The sequence below is a fragment of the Patagioenas fasciata genome, chromosome 11 (assembly GCF_037038585.1).
Source record: "Patagioenas fasciata isolate bPatFas1 chromosome 11, bPatFas1.hap1, whole genome shotgun sequence".
NCBI lineage: Eukaryota > Metazoa > Chordata > Aves > Columbiformes > Columbidae > Patagioenas > Patagioenas fasciata.
Window position 1 is genome coordinate 27,918,658 of NC_092530.1, and position 11,704 is coordinate 27,930,361.

The following is an 11,704-nucleotide window of genomic DNA, read 5'->3' on the forward strand; positions in this document are numbered from 1 at the left end:
CCATCACATGACTAATTGCCATTTTAAAGACATGACAATTTGGGCCTGCAGCACACATGCACACACACAAAACCAAACCGAAACACATGGCACAAGTCTTCGGGAACGTGAGCAGTATTTATCAGGCAGCAGTTAGAGGACACAGACAACAAGCAGCTCAAGATGCACAGATGGCGCTGGGCTTTGATTAGCTCTTGATTAGCGCATTTCTACAGCGCTCATGAAAAAAGTGACACAACCCAGCATTGGTGTTTTCACGGCACCGAGGACACAACTTTCTCGTATCCTTATTTCAGGAGCAGTACAGATATTACACATTACTGCTTGCTGCTTTGAATATTTTCTGACATAGTCAACTACTTTATCTATTGAGGAAAAAAAAACACTTAAAGCTGACATAGTATATGAGTCACAAATAAAAATGGTAGTTTTCCCTCATTCTAATTATACACTTAGGTGGTACACATCTGTTGGGACAGTTTCACAACTGAAAAAAGCAGAATACATTCTAAAATTAACACGTGGGTATTTCAGACTGGATTAAAAAAATGGAAGAGTTGGGCTGTGTGACACTACGTGCAATTCTCTTTTGTCCTTAATAAAAAGGGTTGGTGATCTGTAGCATTTTGCCAGTGTGTTTATATACCTCGAACCACTGGATTTCCTTATTTATCATTATTTTGAACAGAGCTAACAGGAATACATTACAGTTTACACGTGCATACCATAATAATACATATGTTGTAATTCAACAGGAATTAATCACTTTTACCCAGTTATTTTTTTGAACCTTAGAATTACTCTCAGCACGTAACAAATCTGTCAGCTTTGCATATTTAATTTTCATTTACTATGTCAACTGTTGCAAGATGGTAGGAAAACAGGATAAAATAAGCTTTGTAGAAAATGTTCCTATTTAAGTTGGCCATTTTGAGATTAAAGTGACTCCAAAATGGTGACGCTCTTGCAAAAATACAGTATGCATAATTTGTAGTCACAGTGTCCAGTGCACCTCTCAGTGATCTCAACAAGATCCTATGACCAAACGCTCTGAATTTATCTAAGACATGGAATAAAGAATTCTACTCTATTGCTCCTTTTAAAACTGTATTTTACACAGTTTTATTAAACTGTCCTAAGAGATTTTTTACTTAGCAAACAAGACTCATCAAATCATTGACACGTGTATAGTATATATATTCTGATAGAGCTTCCATAAACAGTCCAAAATACATACGAGACACTCAGTGAAGGAAAGCAAGTGTATCAAAGCAGCTGCTTTTGATGCAAACATCTGGCATTAACATCACTTACAGCACTTTGCTCACTAAGGAGTGAGGAATCCTCCTTATTTAAAAGGAGTACTCTTATTTTAAGATACTTGAACACGTGTTCAAATACTTTTGTACTTTTTAATCTAACAAAATCAGCTTATTTCTCCATTCTAGAAGAGGTGGTGTAAATGAATGACCTGGGCACAGATCTGCAGCTTGTTTATACATACAAGGCATATAATCAGTATTCCCAGAGCACGCACCAAGTTAAAACCCCACTTTTAACAGAAGCGTTAAAATGGCAGATCAGAATTTTTAGTCCCTTGATAATTAGAGTCGTAAGAATGACAGCATTTTGAGTCAGTTTAATGGATTTTTTTCTTACCTTACTATGCAAAGTCAGTCTCAACATGTTAATGGTGAGTTTCAACACTGTCATTCTGATGAACAGAAATCTTAAATTACACAAATCAAAGGCCTAATATTGTATAGTCTTTTATCAAGCCGCACTCAGAACACCATCAATAGAAATATTTTACTTCTTCTACTCATTAGAACCTCTCTAAAATAAAACACTGATGTACTTTAAGTCCAAAGTAAAGCACTACAGGTAACACCAGTAGTGAACACCTCGCCCCTATAATTAATATTGAAACTACAACTGAAAAACAGCCTGCTGGCTATGGTTAGTAATAATTTTTATTTAGAAACTTCCTCCTTTCTGAGTCACTTCAGATGCACTATTTTAAAAGAAAAGTGAATTTGCCTTTTCTGTTTCTGCATCTGCCTGTCTCCCTCCCTTAAGCACCTCTGGAGTAGGACAGTGAGGGATGTGACCCCACACGTCTGCCACAGCAGCCAGGAGGAAAGGAACTCACCAGTAATCATCATTATCACCCAGCCCTGAAGGGGATATTTTGTCTTAACAAATGCTAAGGCAACACTTGTGGTGGTGGAAGAGGTTCAGCTGTGCAGACAGGACTGAATTTGAGGAAACCACACACTAGAATGTATAGAACTAGAAATTAATTTAGAAATATCACTAAGCTTTACCTTGCTGACGTTCTATATCTTCTTGTACCTACATGTGTCCTGTCAACACACAACAGTGATGCAAAAAAACCCAACCATATACATACACACATAAACATACAATGGCTACCCTTAAAACACAAAGACACTTAACTGAATTACTTGTTTAAATAAAGAATGTATATATTTGCATCAAAACTGTCAGCTAATTAAGAGTTTTTCTTTTTATGGCACATCTCGTGAATAAATTGTTCACCTCAGAACCATAAAACTATATCTTAAGGCACACTATTCTGCTTAGATCTGCACTTCCAAACATGTTTCCTAAATCTGAAATGTATGAACTACAGTACTACAGATCATGGCATCAGGAAGCCTGGATCTGTAAAGGTGGTCATGGTATTCTTACCTCCAGAAGAATTATCTGTGTTACCATGAGTGTATTGTAACAAATCAACAAAAATGGACAATCCACAGCAAACAGAAAAAACCCACAATGCACTAACAGATGTAAAGAAATTTTAAAATACCAGCATTATTACTCAAACATCTTTTTCATTTATAATGCCTAGGAAAAAATAGCCTTTTATAATAAACTTACAAAAACCGTAAGTTTATACATACAAAAATATATATTGGTCCAGCTATGTACACATGGCTCTTCAAAGCACCTTATGTCTACCAGATTCCATGATCCAAACAGGGCAGCATTCTCAGGGATGTGTCTGAGGTCTACGTAGTATTGCAGCCATTTATATGTATATATTTCTTTTACATTAGCAGATAGACAAATGAATATATCAAACTAATTTCCAATGTGGCAACACCTGAAAACTTCTTCTCAGTTTATAAATTACATTTCTTCACCTTCCCAAGGCCAGTTCCCATAACTGAACTGACCTGCTGCCCTCCTTATTTCCAAAAGCTATTTCCAAAAGTGATGTAAGCACTAACAGAGTACAAGTGACAGAAGCATTTGTTTTATTTCTATTACCCACAGACCTATAGTAGAAGTGTTTTACAAAATAACATTTCAGTTGCAAACCATAAAGTCACTAGGAAAGGCAAAACCAGTAGCTGTCTACAAAGGAATAATTTGCATTGGAAAAGGCATCAAGATCAAAGAACAGAAAGCCAGAACTCCCTCACAGCAGTTCACAGTAAGAATTTACTTTCTTACTAGTTCATTTGCAAATCAACTATCACAGGTGCTCTTAACACCTCTTGTTTCCATTCTTTCTGAAGAGTCTGGATGTCCCTAGATTTTTTTTTTTAATACATCTTCAAGAGGCCATTTAAATGAAAGTGTCTTAGGAAGCTTTACAGATTGCTTCTACTAAAACTCACTACACATTCGATCGTTTTAGAAGACAAATAGATCACAGGTCCAGAAAACTTCAGCTGCCACAGGATCAATATATGGAAAACATATGACAGTGAAGAAGATGACATATTCTGGCAGCAGTTAAATTGTTCTAAATTTGAGGGTGACCTTGACTTTGCCACTAACCCATTTTTTCAGCAAGAAGCAAAGACAATTTTATAAGTGACATTAGCTACACTTGTGAAAGACACCTTTCAGTTGTACATACCACAGTCCGTTTTTAACATCCAGCAAGCACAAGATGTATCTCATCAAAAAAAGATACCTCCTATACAAGAATGACTACTTGACAGACACATCCATTTGAATAAACAAACACAACAAGCATAAGAAATGTGATTGATCTGGAATGCTGTACACTCAACAACTGCTATGCATAATGGAAGTTCATAAATGACCAGTATCTTAATTTAATTTCTATTCCTACTTCCCATTTATGACAATACGTGCTAATCACTGAAACACACTGCAAGATTAAAAAACAGAAAAAGGTATCACATGCATCTCAATAAACCCAAATTAACTCAGATCTGCCTTTATCAACTTAAGCAGACACAATACTGTTTGCTAACTTGTGAAGAAAATATCCAGCTCTTGTGACATATCATCTCCAAACGATTAAATGGCAACCAGAAAAGGACATAACTATGAAAAATAACACTTTAGAATGAACCACCTAGAAAAACTATCTAGAATGTCATGTATACTGCAGCAGGTGACCAGTTCCTTATTCCCATTTGCACTACAAAGCAAAATGGAAGGATGTGAGCAGGGATATAAGGTACCCTCCAAAAACGTAATTCCCTTATTTCACACCCTGCTTTCGTCAATGCAAGTTTCTTGCTGCCCTTCTTGTGTTCTGACACTGAGCACCTCCCTGCACACCGCGCTAACGCAGCCTTTGCAACCCCTTCTTGGCACTCGAATCACTTAACTGTAACCAGCCCAATTTCCTGACTGCACCCAGGCCGCCCTGGCCGCCCGGCCCCGCGCAGGCCCCGCGCCCCGGCAGTGCCCAGGCGGAGCGGGGCAAGGGGGGGAGCAGGGCCACAGCGAGCGGCCTCGCCTCCTCCTGCCCCTGCCCGTGCGCGCAGGGCAAGCGAGGCAGCCCGGCCCGGAGGCGGCCGAGCGGGCGGCCCGCTGGGCCCGGGCGGCAGCAAGGCCGCGGCTGCCAGGCCTGGAGGCCGCCCGGCGGGCCGGCAGGGGGCGTCCGACCGGCCTCCACCGGCGGGCAGCTCCCGCCGCGGGCCCGGGCAGCCCCGGCTCCGCCATCCTCCGGCCACCCCGCTCTCTCCCTCACCACCCTCTCCCCCAGCCGGGGCCTCACCCGCTGCTGTCGCTGCAGACACCGGCCGCGGCTCCCTGCGGGCTCTGGCGGCAGAGAGGCGACGGACGGCGGGGCTCGGCGCGGCCGCGACGGGGGCCCCACTCCGGCCGCTCCCGCCGCATGGAGGGGGAAGGGCAGGCCAGAGCGAGGGGAGCGGAGGAGGATGGGGGCGGTGGAGCAAAGCCAGGGCGGGCCGCGAAGGGAAGGTGCGGAGCGGGGCTCAGCGCTGCCGGGAGCCCGGGGGCCGGCGCTGCCGCCGCCTCATCGCTGCCCGCGCCCCAGCCGGGCCAACGCCGCTGCCGGGCGCCGTCGCCTAGCAACCGCGCCGGGCCCGCCGCTGCAGGCGCCCGGCTCCTCCCGCAGGCAGCGCACGCGCCAGCCGGCCCCCTCGCGCCCGGCGCGGGGGCGGGGCCGGCACGTTCCCCTTGCCCCGGCCCGCCGGGCGCTGTGCGCGTGCAGGGGGCGGGGCAGCGGCCGCGGCGCGCGGGCGTGTGCACGTGCGCGGCCGCCTGTCGCTCGGGGCACGCGCGAGAGCTGCGGCGCGCGGCGCTGAGGCGCGTGTGCCCGTACGAGCGCTGTCGGTGCGTCGGGCCGCTCGTGGCCGTGCTGGCGGTTGACGGCACCGGAAAACACGTCACAGGGTGCGCGGGGCGCTCGAGGTCCGAGACAGAACGGGAGGGGAAGGCCGCCGCCCTTTGCACCGGCCCTGCGCTCCTCCGGCCCCCATGAAAGGAGGTGGCTCAGGAGGGCAGACGAGTGGCAGCGTTGGTGAAAACACCGCGCTTGCTCGGCTCTGGAGATCACAGGATGTTACGGTTTAAGGCAAGGCGGCAATAAACCGCGGCAGACGCTCCCTGTTATGCCCTTGATCTCCCGCCACCCTTTCCTTTAGATCGGAAAGATGATGGAAGAGAGACTTAGACTTCAAGTTGGAGAGTTTTAAAGGGTTTTACTAGTGCTACTAATAAATAGAGAATATATATACAGAATACACAAAACCCATCTCAAGTGCTGGATGTGGAGCTGGGTCACTGAGCAGCAGAGCTGGGTGTGCGGGGCTGGCGGCTCCAGCAGCTGCAGGCCAGGCCCCGGGAGTCACGGGCAGGACTGCACAGCAACCGGAACCTGGGTGCAGGACGCAGGGCCTGAGGCCTGTGGATCACAGACAGACACGCCCCCAGATACCAGCCATGGTCGAAGAGAGCTCAACCCTCCTGATCACCCTCCTATATAGGGGTATGATGATTATGGGATGGAATACTTCCATTGGTCAGTTCTAGTCAGCTGTTCAAACACGCCTCTCTCACAACAGAATGTGGGAAAACTTATCAGTCTTTCTTAGCTACCATAATAGTAAATCCAAACACAAGCTTCTTCAGTATTCCGTTGGTCTCTTATCAGCACTGACTACAGCATCCTAGGAAAAATACGCAGCTAAAACTCAGAAAAATACAGCCACCTAGAAGAACTTAGCTGAAAGAAAAATCACTAAAAGAGAACTGGTGTTGTTTTTAACAAAACCAGGACACAGGAATGGAAGATGAAATAAAGGACAGGACTAAATTCAGATGTATTTAGGCCCAGCTTTGGAATGGGCCAAGACTGACATACTTAGGCACACACACCTTTAGCTTCCTAGGATGCTAATTGTGTGCTCTTAGACACAGTGTGTATAGAATTATTGTATTGATTAACAAAAATTGCAGATACTTTAGGCTTTGCATAAATTTGACATTTGAAGACCAGATGCTCTTAAGATGTCAGTGCCAGCAGTTTAGCGTTGCTGATGACTACCCTCAGCTTCCCAAAGCTTCCTGAAACCAATTTAAAATATGAAGTGGGCCAGTACAATTTGGGTGACCCAGCTGTAAGAAAAAAGTCTTGCAAATGTGACTTGAGTACATCTTGAAGCCTCAAAAACCCAATGGGATATAGAAATAATCAATTTTGATTTTAAAAACTCAGGAATTTATACCAAATTTCACAACTTAGGATGCACCATTTTGCATCACTCATTTTATGATGTTTAGATTTGACAACATTGTTACCTATTCTACTCGTAGTGACCTGTACCTCATCCAGCAGTACGTTAGCCAAAATTCAGTCCTGTTGTATGTTTATTGGAGGGTCTTCTCCATTAGTCTTTATTCTCTAACATTGCCTTAAAAACTACTTGTTTCATAAAACATGTTGCATATTTTTTTTCATAACAGGCCAGTTCAGTTGAAAGTGACCTACAGTGATCATCGAGTCCAACTGCCCGTCCGCTTCAGGGCTGACCAAAAGGTAAAGCATCAAGGTATTAAGGGCATTGTCCAAATGCCTCTGAAACACCGGCAGCCACAGGGCACGGGCCGCCTCCCCAGGAACTCTGTTCAGTGTCTGACTACCCTCTGGGTAAATCAGCACTTCCCCACGTCAAATCCGACCCACACTAGGCAGCTCTGAGCCTTGCCTAGGTCCCGCCCCGGATCCAGGAGCAGAGTTCAGCGCGTCCCTCTCCACATCCCCTCCTCGGGGAGCCTCAGAGAGAGACGGGGTCGCCCCTTGGCCTCCTCTGCCCAGCACAGACACCCCTCCCTGAAGCCCGCAGCCCCTCGTGGTGCATTCCAGCACCTCCACACGCAGAACGCCAGGGCCATGGCTATTTCAGAGTCAATCCTTAAAGATTTCAATCTGCTCTCAATGTCCCCACATTTCCCCTGCCAGCTGAGCAACCTTACGAAATACTAAATGTCTGAGTTTTATCATATACAAGAAAGAAATTATACAGGTTGGCTGCTTTAACTCACAGATATTTTCTGGTAAAGATGTATCAGATGCTCTGAAGAAAAAAATACAAAAGTTTACAAAGTATACAATATTTTGTATTTATAACATAATTTATAACAAATATGTAAATTTTGTCATATAATCTGTCATAGTGACTCATTTTAAATAAACTCGGATGATACTGATATTTTAGGTCACTCTTTATAACGTGTGCCAAGTTTTCTGTAAAGAATAGTAAAGAAATGTCCAAATTTAACACCAGTATACTTTTGTTAGGGTCATCTCTTTTGTATCCAGATTTTTTTTAACAAAAATAGTGAAGGAATTGAAGAGAATATATATTAAGATGTTATATCTAACATATACTGAGAAAAGAAATAAAAATGTTCATCATTGCATCCAGTCTTGCAGAATTAATTGCAAGATTAATTAATCAGGGTGATTACCCAGAGGGAAAAAATTTTTCTTGCAGTTGGAAATGTTGTGTGCGGGGTTTGCTGTCGATGACAAGGCTGCGTGGACTGGCGTTAGACAGTGAAATGGGAGCAGCTCATTTTTCATGCAACAAAATTCAATCCTGTGCTCCATGGAGTATTTTAGCATTGGTTTCAGGCTGTATAATACTGCAACTTGTTTTGAAATGTATCTGTTAGCTTAGAAACAAGGTTGAATTTTTCAGAGAGACATGGAAGATTTTGTTCAATGGCAGTTTCATCCTTAAATCCCTTAGGTCTCCCTGAAAAATCTAATCCACGTGCTGGGGAAAACTGATCATTATTTGGCTCCCACCTATCAAAGTTTATAAACAGCAGCAGAATATGTATTAAACATCAGTGCAGTGACTTCAGATCATATAAAGAGCTCAGACCTGTTTTGCAGACCAGGAAAGGTGGGACACACTAAGACACTTACAAAGCCACAAAGCAAAAGCTGAATGCTATCAATTCGAACACACTTGAACTACAAGTGTTGGCACCAGATCTGAAAAAACAATCCTGATGCCCAGAGCCTGCCCTTCTGCCTGGGGATTTTCATCTCTAGAAACACAAGGGATCTCAGAGCGTCCACATGGCAAATACTGACAGACTCTCAGGATACATTGCCACGATAGATTATCAACACTAATAATCTTCTTTCTGAGAGGGAATGTTTGGTCACTACTGCCACTTGCTCAGGCATTAGGTGAACCTCAGCCACTGCTGCTTATGATGGCCAGTGCTCTCATCTTTTTTTTCTTCATTCTCTTTTCTTATTTCTTGCCTTATATTTAAGTAATTTCTTTGGAACAGGAACCACAAGCTTTTGTCCTTGGATTTCTACACTGCTAATTATGAAGGGATCCTGCTCCACAGCTTAAGACTGTAGACACTAACATGAAGTTCATGACAGGGAAGATCTCACTGTTCAGAGACACCAACTACCCACAACTCAGATGGTCTCTGAGCTGACACCTCTGCTCTCTAAAACCAAATACCAATTTACTAATAAAGTGTAAAAAAAAGTAATAAAAATATCCACTGTTAATCCTTGAGAGAATGTGGCTTGCTTCACATCCTGAATCAACCCAGGTGCTCCAGTGGCTGGCCAAAAGAAATCCATCAAGGGATTTATCTTTATTGTGGTTAAGAGAGTGAAAGGCAGGACATACAAAAATAAATTCAGCTATTTTCCCTAACTATGGCTATTTAGGAACCTCAGTTTGGAGCTGTTTAGTCCAACTATTAGGAAGTTCCCTGCCTCACACTGAGGACAAACCTCAGTCACAGCAGCTCAGCTCCGAACCCTGTTTTGTTTTCTGGGTTTTTAGTTTTTTGAATGGCAGCACCCTCATCCAGCTTCAGTTTACAACTCCCCTAAAGAAAACAAGCCAAACCAAAATGAGCAAAAAGCCCCAGATACCATGGGGAGAAAATTTGCAAGGGTAATTCCCCTCGAGTCCTTTTTGCTGCAGAAATCTTCCATGTGAAATGCCAGGGACTGTGGCATGTGAAGTTTCCAAGATCAATTTTTAGCTCAGAACCACCTAGTTTACCTAGACGATGTGAGTTCAGCTACCAAGTATTACAGTAACACATGGCATTAGTTTCTGAGATTTATATTGGCTTCATAATTTAATGCAAATTTATATTGCTTTACAAGCCAGAAGGCTGTGCTGCCATCCAGAGACCTGGACAGGCTGGAGAGTTGGGCGGGGAATAACCTGATGAAATCTAACAAGGGAAAGTGTAGAGTCCTGCATCTGGGCAGGAACAACCCCAGGTTCCAGTATAGGTTGGGAAATTACATATTAGAGAGCAGTGTTGGGGAAAGGGACCTGGGGGTCCTGGTGGACAACAGGATGACCATGAGCCAGCACTGGGCCCTTGTGGCCAGGAAGGCCAATGGCATCCTCGGGTGTATTACAAGGGGCGTGGGTGGTCAGTAGATCGAGAGAGGTCCTCCTTCCCCCCTACTCTGCCCTGGTGAGACCCCATCTGGAATATTGTGTCCAGTTCTGGGCCCCTCAGTTCAAGAAGGACAGGGAACTGCTGGAGAGGGTCCAGCGTAGAGCAACAAAAATGATTAACGGAGTGAAGCATCTCCCTTATGAAGAAAGGCTGAGGGAACTGGGGCTCTTTAATTTGGAGGAGACTGAGGGGTGACCTTATTAATGTTTATAAATATATAATGGGTGAGTGCCACAAGGATGGAGCCAGGCTCTTCTCAGTGGCAAACAATGATAGGACAAGGGGTAATGGGATCAAGCTGGAACACAAGAGGTTCCACTTAAATTTGAGAAAAAACTCAGTGAGGGTGACTGAGCACTGGACCAGGCTGCCCAGGGGGGTTGTGGAGTCTCCTTCCCTGGAGACATTCAAAATCCGCCTGGACACCTTCCTGTGCGACCTCACCTGGGCGTTCCTGCTCCAGCAGGGGGATTGGACTAGATGATCTTTTGAGGTCCCTTCCAATCCCAAACATACTGTGATACTGTGATCATGTAAATATGGCCACACTGTCTTGCATTCAGCTGTCTTTCATGTTCCCAAAACTCCTATCATTTTTTGTTGCTCTCCTCTGCATTCTGTCCATTTTTATTTTTCACCTCCTTTTCAGAGCCCCAGGCCAGACAACAGCAAGTCTGATCAGTGCTGAGTAGAGGTTAAGTACTTCTGGTGCCTTCCACATAACATTTCTGTAATATATTCTGGAATAATTGCCTCATTCTTATCAGCCTCACAGTACTAACTGATGAGTGGTCTGCTATATTCACTAGGACTGTGGTACTGCTGCCTGTACATTTTTAACATGCAGGTGTCCACGTTTGCAGAATCCGATTTGCCTACTGACTGTCTAGACCTTGAGCTTAATGTTCATTCTGATGTGCTGACCCTGCAGTCCAGCATGACCCTCAGAGCTGGTAAACCCCGGGTACACGCGTGGGCACGTAGGTGGAGGATCATGACTTTACACTGTGGATCCCTTTGGACAGATCCTGGAGGAGACCTTCCAAAGTGTTGAGATACAACTGTTATCTTCATAACTTAAAACACAGCGCTTAGTACATTACAGAAGCTGAAGGGAAATAATTACCTGGCTGAGGAGACTGAGAGCCTTTTCATCAGTTCCTGTGAAGTGCTCTGATATTTTTTGACAAGAGTGTCTGTAGAAAGATAGATGGGCACTTTCCTCAATCCAACAGTTTTATTCGCATTCTGTTTTTTCCATAGTTATGTATAGTAGTTGAAATAAAAAAAGCCTAGAGAAGAAAATATGTCTTTTATGAACTACAGGAACAGTCAGGTCACTCAGAGCAGTACTGATACAGGCTACAGCATGCCCTTGTGTCAGAAAAAAAAAAGTTTTAAATCAAAATAATGGAGTCATTCAACAGTCTTTTAGTGTGTACTCAATAATTTTAGCGAAAGCCCCTGC

The 11,704-nt window shown here is 44.3% G+C and overlaps 1 protein-coding gene across 1 annotated transcript in view; it reads right to left on the reverse strand.

Moving 5' to 3' along the window:
• Positions 1-5,353, reverse strand: part of ZC3H12B (zinc finger CCCH-type containing 12B) — a 22,447-nt gene extending 17,094 nt beyond the window's left edge. Inside the window, exon 1 of the mRNA XM_065846370.2 lies at positions 5,018-5,353. The gene's annotated coding sequence lies outside the window, so the exon portion shown is untranslated. The remainder of the gene's footprint in view (positions 1-5,017) is intronic.
• Between the last annotated feature and the right edge of the window lie 6,351 nt (positions 5,354-11,704).